This window comes from Protopterus annectens, chromosome 4.part0 (genome assembly GCF_019279795.1).
Source record: "Protopterus annectens isolate FY-2018-M chromosome 4.part0, PAN1.0, whole genome shotgun sequence".
Classification (NCBI taxonomy): Eukaryota; Metazoa; Chordata; order Ceratodontiformes; family Protopteridae; genus Protopterus; species Protopterus annectens.
This window is the reverse complement of record NC_056733.1, coordinates 491,746,618-491,755,948: the sequence shown is the minus strand read 5'-3', so window position 1 is coordinate 491,755,948 and position 9,331 is coordinate 491,746,618.

The following is a 9,331-nucleotide window of genomic DNA, read 5'->3' as shown; positions in this document are numbered from 1 at the left end:
GCCTCTGCTGAAAACAGGCTCTGTGGTACCTAGTCAGACTTTCCCAGTCAACAAATGTGAAATAAATATATATATATATATATATATATATATATATATATTTATATTTATATAAAAACAAAACCGAATAAGACTAGGAAGAAATAAACTTATACTACTGAAAACTTCCGAACTGTTAAAAACAAAAAAACAATGAACAGACGCTGAATCAGAACTGTTATTTGCTGAGCGCTTTCGTTCACTTTGTTGATAACAATTGAACTTCATCAGACTAAAATGTAATGTTTTTGTTGTACTGTGCAAGCTTTAAATAGTCTAACTGGTATAAAAAATGCTTCACTATGATTGGTAGATAGACTACGCTAATGCAGTAGTATTTGGACTAATGAGAGACACTGCTGTAAAACAAAAGGTTTTATCCGCTAACATCCTGCCACTAGAGGGCGTGCCGAAACTTTTTAATTGTACCACTTTAATGCACATTTAATGTTGAGATTCTCGTTGAGCCCTGGTGGGGTATCTGCTTCAAGGAGGAGTTGCCATCTTAATTCCTATAGCTCCAGTCGTGTGTTGCAATCTCCAAAAAACTGCTGGATCTGTTCTAACACTAGAAATTTAAAACGGGCGAAGCCGTTGCAGCTCGTGGTATGTCTGTTTAATGCATTGTAACTTTCATTATGCCTGATGGCTGCAAGTTGTTCCTTCACCCTGTCTGAGAACTTTCTAATTGTTTTTCCAATGTAGAAGGAAAAACATTGGTCGCAGTTAGCTGCGTAGAGTAGAAAAGTTGAGTGGTAGTCGTGCTGGGCTTTGACCTGCACCGTGATGTTGCAGTGTTGAAAAGTGCAGGATGTGCCTGTATGAAAGGGCAGACTACACAATGCTTGCAATGGCCCATACCTTTGGGGTTTTATGGGTTAGCAGGCTCATGGGGGTCTGCACCATTTTTGAGTATGGGGGTATCTTTCCTTTCAAATGTTTGTTTAAGCATTCTGGTCATCTTGTATGTGAAGACAGGCTCATCCATGATCTGGTGGGTTTTGGGGTCCGCTCTCATGATGTTCCAGTTTTTGCCAATAATATCCCTAATGGGTTGCATATCTCTGCTGATGGGGATGAGGAAACTACAGTTTCTGTTCTTGGATTCAGTAGTTCTGGTGGTCGCCCGGGGAGTGAAGCCATGAGTAAGGATGGGTGGGTGTCTGCCTGATCTGTGGAAGGCAACTTCTTGAAAGACATCCTCTACTAGCTGTTTAGGGTAATGTCGGCGGATGAACATTTTTGAAAGGAATTCACTTTGCTTGAGGAAGGTATCATCATCAGAGATGATCCTGGAGAGGCGGATGTACTGCCTCTTGAGCACATTCTTCTTCATTAAGAAGGGTGGCTGACTTCTGAAATCCAGGAAGTTGTTCCTGTAAGTGTTCTTCCGGTACACATTGGAGGTAATGTTTCCAGTGCTGGGGTCAATGGTTAACTGAATATGAAGGAAGGAGATGTGGGTCCCCCGTCCTTAGACTACAAAGTCTAGGTGTGGGATGCTGTTTGTGAGTGCCGTAAGGAAGTTGTCCAGCTTGGTGTTGTCACCCTTCCACACAAAAAAAAATATTGTCAATAAAACGACAATATAAGTGGGCTTTGTGGAAGCCTTGTATATGGGTCAAAGTCTCCTTCTCCCATGTGCTGAGGACTAGGTTGGCAAAAGAGGGGGCCATTTTGGACCCCATTGCCACCCCCTTGGTCTGCAGGTAGATGGCTGCATTTAAGCAAAAAAAGTTGTTTTTTCAGAACCACTGTGGTTAAAGCTATAAGCATTTCAGTTTTAAAAACATTGAATTTAGCATGCTTGTTGAGAAACAGTTCTAATGCTTCCAAACCTTCCCTGTGGGGGGATGTTGGAGTACAATGCTACTACTTCTAGCGTTACTAACATGCAATTTACATATATACATATAACATAGCATTAATATATATATATATATATATATATATATATATATATATACATTTTATATACATATATATATATATATATATATATATATATATATATATATATATACATATATATATATATATATATATATATATATATATATATATATATATATATATATACATATACATATACATATATATATATATATATATATATATATATATACACACACACATATATAAATATATATATATATATATATATATATATATATATATATATATATATACACACACACATATATATATATATATATATATATATTTATATATGCATATATATATATATATATATATATATATATATATATATATACATGCATACATATTTATATTTAAAAAAAAAAAAATATATATATATATATATATATATATATATATATATATATATATATATATCGAAAAAACACAAGCAAGAAGGAGTGCAGTCAATCTGTAGTTCAATCTGTAGTTCAACCAGTATAAGTATAGTCCAATATAAAAAATGAGCAGTTCCAAAAGCACAAATAAAAACCTTTTAATAACAAAGAGATGTGAGAGCTTTCACAGATGCTGTATTCGTTTCATCAGACATGGTTACAAAAAATCAGAATACATTAAATACTCTTTCAACCACTCCTACCTTATTATTCAATTAAACTATTAGCCCTTGAATGAGCAAATGACTCCATCCTGAGGCATGAAAATACTTGCAATGTCATGATCTTCTAAAAATATATATATCTATATATAAAACGTAGCAAATACGCCTAACAAAAAACTAATATCTATTAATACAAATATACCAAATATGAAAAGTCATAAAAATATATATGAGTGCCTAAATCTCTGAATGAATAAAACCTAATAACAAAGAAACCTAAGCTGGACCTGAGAAACATTACTACTGTCTTAACTTCCTGGCTTTCAAATGGGGCTTAAGAGAGATAGTCTCCTTAAGACCTCTGCCATTATGTGCACCAAGTCTAAAAATCCATCGAAGTTCAGCCTGTTCAGTTAGATTAATAATATCACCAAATCGTATACTCTCTACTTGAACATGGAGTACTTGGAAGAGAAACACATAGTCCATTCCTTCCTGTAGGGTGTGCCTAGCCAGGGCACCATATACTTGTTTCCTTGCATAAAAGTAGGTATGGTCCCGGATACGTTCCCTCAGGCTCCTGTTGGTTTTGCCTACATAAAAACAGAAACAAACCACACAGTGTGCCACACAAACCACATTTCTAGTGTTACAACCACTGTTGTTACGCAGTTCCCACAGATGTCCTGTGTCCGGATGCCTAAAATAACGTGATTCATCTATAGAATCACACTGCAGACATCTCCCACATTTCTTAGTCCCTTCAAAACTCATGGACTCGGGAAATAAGGAGCACATGTAGGTAGGTACTAGGCTATCTGCCCAAGGGCATTTATAGACCTAGCCAGATTGTGTCGGCTTTCGCCGCCCCATTGATTAATTAACTGATCCATTGCAAGCAGAGCCAATAAAGTGATCCCAGGGGTGTATTTTCTGTTACCCATCCACTCATCAAGGTTTCTCTTGAAGAGTGTTAGTATGGGGCACTGCCTGATGTAATTTGGAATTTTGTTCCAAAGCATGGGGAGTCTCTGTGACAGGAATCTATCCCATTAGCATGTTCTATTTATTGTTGTGGCAAGGTTTAGCTCACTAGAGCATGTGGCTCACAGTGACTTGGATTTCTTTAGGTGGAGCATGTCCATCAATTCTGAGTTGAACATGGCTTTGTAAGTCAGGCAGAGATCACCTCTGAGTAAGCGATATGCCACTGAGTACAGCCTGAGTTTTTTCAGTCGGGCTGCATAGGACATATGTTTGAGACCAGTAATCCTCTTGGTGAGATACTTTTGTGGTCTTTCCAGCTGTTGGAAGTGTCTTGTGAGGTACATCCCAAATGGGGCATTGTACTCTATGATGGGTCTAATGAGTGACGAGTAGAGGGGGTACTAAAACCTCTTTGTTTCTAGATGCAAACCCTTTAGTAATTGAATGGGCCACATAGAAGGATTTCCTAAGTACTTTGGCAATATGATTGTCAAAGGAGAGATTACTATCTACCTGAGTCCCCAGATCTCTTATTACCTCTTCTGCATTAATGGGGCTGCCACCTATGTGGTAATTCGTGGGTTTTTTGTTTTTCCCAAATGGGATGACTATACATTTTTTGGTATTTTAGCTTGAGGCCATGACTTTGATACCAGATGTCTGTCTCAGTAAGGCCCTTTTGGGGGATGTCCATGTCAGCCGTAGAGTCAATTATGGCTCCCAATTTGCAGTCATCGGCGAACTTTCTTAGCCATAGTCCTCCTGTGTTTGCCTGTACATCTGAGACATATATGCCAAACAGTAGGGGTCCCAGGACCGAGCCTTGTGGGACACCACTTGTGAATGGTTTAGAGTCGGACCTGGAGCCCACTATTCTTACCATGTGAGTTCTGTCTGTAAGCCAGTTGGCAACCCATCTTGTGACGTAGGGGTTTATGTTCAGTCTGGTGAGTTTTTCTGTAATACCCAAGTGGGGAATGGTGGCGAAAGCCTTGGCAAGGTCAAGGTAGGCTGTGTGAACCACCTTTCCCTTGTCTATGGCCTTGGTGACTGTCTCGAAGAAGTCAACCAGGTTTAGTAGGCATGACCTGCCTTTAACAAAGCCTTAACAAAGCCGAACTGGGTCAGGTCAAGTGTTGGAGGTTCCCAGTGTCTTTGTTAATGAGTTCTATGATGATGCGCTCCATAGCCTTACAAACCAGGCTAGTCATGCTTATGGGGTGATTGTTACCAGGGTCAGTTGTGGCCCCTCCTTTGTGGAGAGAAATAACCGTTGTTGTACAACATTCTATGGGCACGTAGCCTGTGGAGTGGCTGAGGTTGAACGGCATGTTTAAGTGGAGGGTTAGTTCGTTCTGTAGTTCATGCAAGACGCAGCCTGGGACACCATCTGATCCCATTGATGCTGTACTTTTGAAAAGGCTGTTTTCACCTGTGCGTCTGTGATTTTTGGGACACTACACTTTTCCAATATTGTTATGGGCCCTTTTGGAGGTGAGGGGAGGTGAAGTTTGCACTGAATCTATCTGCCAGGATGTTGGCAATATCAGTAGGTTCAGTATATTTTGTGCTATTTTGCACTAGTTCAGTGCATATCTGAGAGTTGCCACTTAGATTCTTAACATAGCTAAAGAAGGCATTGTGGTTATCTTTTGAATCCTTGGCTATTTTTCTTTTGAAGTTAGCCTTGGCTATTTTTCTTTTGAAGTTAGCCTTGGATGATTTCATGAGGGACCTCAGTTTCTTACTGATACTGATCATGGATGTCTTTCCTTCTTGGGATTTGATTTTTTTCTGAACTAGTTTCCTCCTTCTATTGTATATCCTGTTTATTGCAGGGGTCCACCAAACTGGTTTCTTTCTCTTAGAGGAGTGAGTCTTGGTTTTGCTAGGGATCCATGCATTCTTGTAGGTGCTCATAGAGAGCATTTGTAAAGGTTTCTGCATCTTGGGCAGCATTATCCTTTAGCGTGGGGCTGTGAAACTTGCCATCTCTGTCTTAAGTAAGGTGAAGTTTGCTTTAGAAAAGTTTTTTACTCTGGTTTCCTTAGTTGGGGTTGGTGGTGTGGTGTGGACATCCAGAGTGATTAGTTTATTGTCTGATCTAACCAGTGACTGGTTGACCTCCGGTGTGGAACACCTGTCGCCCATGTTGGTGATGACCAGGTTCAATATGTTTTCACCTCTGGTAGGGGAGTTTACCAGCTGATCCAGGGCATTTGAGTTGATGAATTCCAGGAAGTGCTGGGCCTGGGAATTTGTGGTTTTCCCAGTGAATGGTTGGGTAATTGAAATTGCACAGTATCAGGGTGTTTGGTAGGACCTTCATGTTTTCCATTGTCTCCAGAAAGCTGGAGTGGTGGTCTTGGGTCATGGAGGGTGATCTGTAGCAAGCCACAATTTGCATTGCAGATTTGCCCGATGTTAGTTGCACATGGATGATCTCAGAGGTATCATGCTGCACCACTAATCTGGAGGTGTAGGTATCCTTGATGAATATGGATACACCCCCTCCTTTTGTGTTTCGGTCCATGTTCTATGGCCGAAACATGTGGTATGAGTTGTAACCCGGTAGTGCTGGGGTGCTGTCTGGAGCATTGAACCAGGTTTCAGTTACTGCACAGATGTCGACGTTCTCCTTACTGAGGAGTGCTTCGAGCATGTGCATTTTGAGATTTAAACTGGCATCGAGTAGTATAACCCCCAGTTTTTTGTTAATTGTGCTGTTTATGGAGCTGGGTTTGACTTTTGAGCCTTGCCTAAAAAAGGCACTATGGGGACAGCAAGAGCCTTGGCCAGTATATGAAAGCCTAGGGTTGACAGGTACAGGTCATCTCTTGTGAAGAAATGTGGCTTGATGAGCATGTCGTCCCAGGCTGACAGACACTGGATGCCCTTTGAATGACACCAGAAGCTTAGCTAATTCTTGAAATTGATCATTGTTTCTTTATACTGAGGTATCATTCTTGGTGAGGGCAGGATGCTACTCAGGGTCAGGGTCATACCAGCCTGGGCTACATGATCAGAGAGCTCTTCCATGTCTCTTTTCATGTAGTCCAGGCAAGTACATATCAGGTCATTCACACCAACATGAACAATGACAGAGTCATATTTGTACTTGTTCTGGAGTGACCTGAGTGCTTGTGTTATGTGGCAGATTCTGGCTCCTGACAGGCAGTTAACAGTAACCTTCTACTTGTCCAGCCTAGTGGGTGAGACATCAGTGTGCCTGACTATAGAGTCACCTATTACTAGTGTGTTAGGTATGTTATTTCACCTTAAGGGCTGTGATTGTGCGGTACACTGATTTTGTGTTTTATGTATTGTCTGGTTTGTGACGGGAAGTGCAGGTTGTTTGGGTGTCTGCTTTGGAGGTCTCTGATGCTTTTGCAGGTTTTTATTTAGAGCCACCGAGTCTGATTTTGTGTATTTATGTGTATTTTTTGCCAGTGCTGTTTTAGTAGGTTTGTGTGCAGCTGGAGTTGTGGTGCAAATGTTAACCTTCTCCTCTTGACTGTCTGTTCCACTCTTGGGTGGAGACAGCTTATCTTCAAGTTTGGCTGTATAATTGCATCTCTCGCATATGTTAGCGTTTTGTGGTAGGAGGAGAGGGTTGTCTGTGTACATGAGGCAGTTGTAACATTGCCTCAGGATACCCAGATTCACCAGCTGGATTGGAGAGTGCACCTGAAGTTGCCCTTTGGTCATGACTGAATAGTAGGGTGAGCTGCTTAGTCACTTGGTTGGTGAGGGGTGAATCAAGATCCTTGCCCTGTTGGGCAATCAGTGTCAGGGTATATTAGTGCTTGCTATTTGGTCTGAGCAAGTGTTGGGCTGTAAGATGCTTTTTGAGTGCTTAGGTTGAGAGTTAGACTAGTTTCAAAGAGACTTAGTGGAGCCGGGAATAATTTAACCGTAGCTAACTGGCACTGCCCAGTGCACAAAACCATGCAAACACGGTTTTTATAGGAGGGAAATGAAAAAGATAGAAATTAGCCCAAAATGGCCAATAAACTACTAACTTCTGGGCTGGAACCATTCCTCCAGGGACAGATTGGTTGTTTAAAGCTCCACTCTCTCACAAGTGAACAGAGAAACTTCCCTCTATCCAAGTAAGGTATGGGCAACTAAGAAACTAGTATCACAGCCCTGAATTCAGCACTAGCCTTAAAACTGGACTATACTAGCTTAGAAAGGCAGGAAACAAGGATTTTTTTTTTGCTTTTTTTTTTTTTTTGAAAAGATAAGGCAAAAACAGTAAAACATGCACTTAAAACATCTTTAAATGACTACAGACGATCAGAAAAGGCTATCGCACTTTAGTGTGTAGCCTACAACAGTTAAACAAATTATTTAAACAAAAAACAAATTTATAAAAGTGCAGACAGTCAAATAAGTACAATATGTGAAAAAATAAGCTTTTAAATCACAATAAACACTGGAAAATCTGGGTTTAGGTGGAAAACAGTTAAGTACAGCAAGAAAGTACAGAAAACTGATACTTAAGCACTCCAAAGTCTCTCTCCTAAGCTAGAAGGCTTGTATCAGTTTAAGGCTTTCTAGTGCTACCCAGTAGGTTAGTTACAGGAAAGATGGGAAACAAGCGTGATATGGTCTTTTAAACCAGAAAGTGGAAAGAGACGGACAAACTGTCCAAATGGTCAATAAACTACAATTTTTGGGCCAGGAACCTCTCCTCTCATGGTAGACAGACTACCTAGTGCTTACCACTCCCACTGATAAGCTAGAAGGCTTTCCTCCAACACAGAAAGGGCTCAGAAGCTTACCAACAGTCCTGAAAACAGCAACTCTGTATCTGGACTAGGCTAGTTACAGAAAAAGTGGGAAACAAGCGCAAGTGCGGCTTCTAAACCAAAACATTGAAAGAGATGGAAAAAACTGCCTAAACTGTTAATAGCTACAAGTCTTGGGCCAGGAACCACTCCTCTTGTGGTAGCTAGGTTACCTAATGCTTACCACTCCCACTGATAAGCTAGAAGGCTTCCCTCCAACACAGAAAGGCTTGGGGGTCTCAGAAGCTTACAAAGAGTTTGGGAATACAGCAAATCTGTACCTGGACTAGACTTGTTACAGGAAAGGTGGGGAACAAGTACAAACATAGGCTTTTAAGCCAGCAAGTTGAAAGAGATGGAAAACTGCCCAAACGGCCAAATAAACTACAATTTCTTGGCCAAAACTCACTCTTCCCATGGAGGATAGGCTACCCAGTGCTTATCACTCCCACTGATAAGCTAGAAAGCTTTCCTCCAACACAGAAAGGCTTGGGGTCTCAGAAGCTTACTAACAATCCTGAATACAGCAACTCTGTAACCGGACTAGGCTAGTTATAGGAAAGGTGGGAAACAAGCACCAGTGCAGCTTTCAAACCAGAAAGTTGAAAGAGATGGAAGAAAACTACTCAGACAGCCAATAGCTACAATTTCTGGGCCAGGGACCACTCCTCTTGTGGTAGATAGGCTACCTGATGCTTACCACTCCCACTGATAAGCTAGAAGACTTCCCTCCAACACGGAAAGGCTTGGGGGGCTCAGAAGTTTACAAAGAGTCCTGGATACAGCAAATCTGTACCTGGACTAGACTAGTAACAGGAAAGGCAGGAAACAAGTGCAAACACAGGCTTTTAAATCAGAAGGTTGAAAGAGATAGAAAAGCTTACCAAACGGCCAATAAACTATAATTTCTGGGCCAGAAACCACTCCTCCTGTGGTAGATAGGTTATCTAGTGCTTACCACTCCCACTGA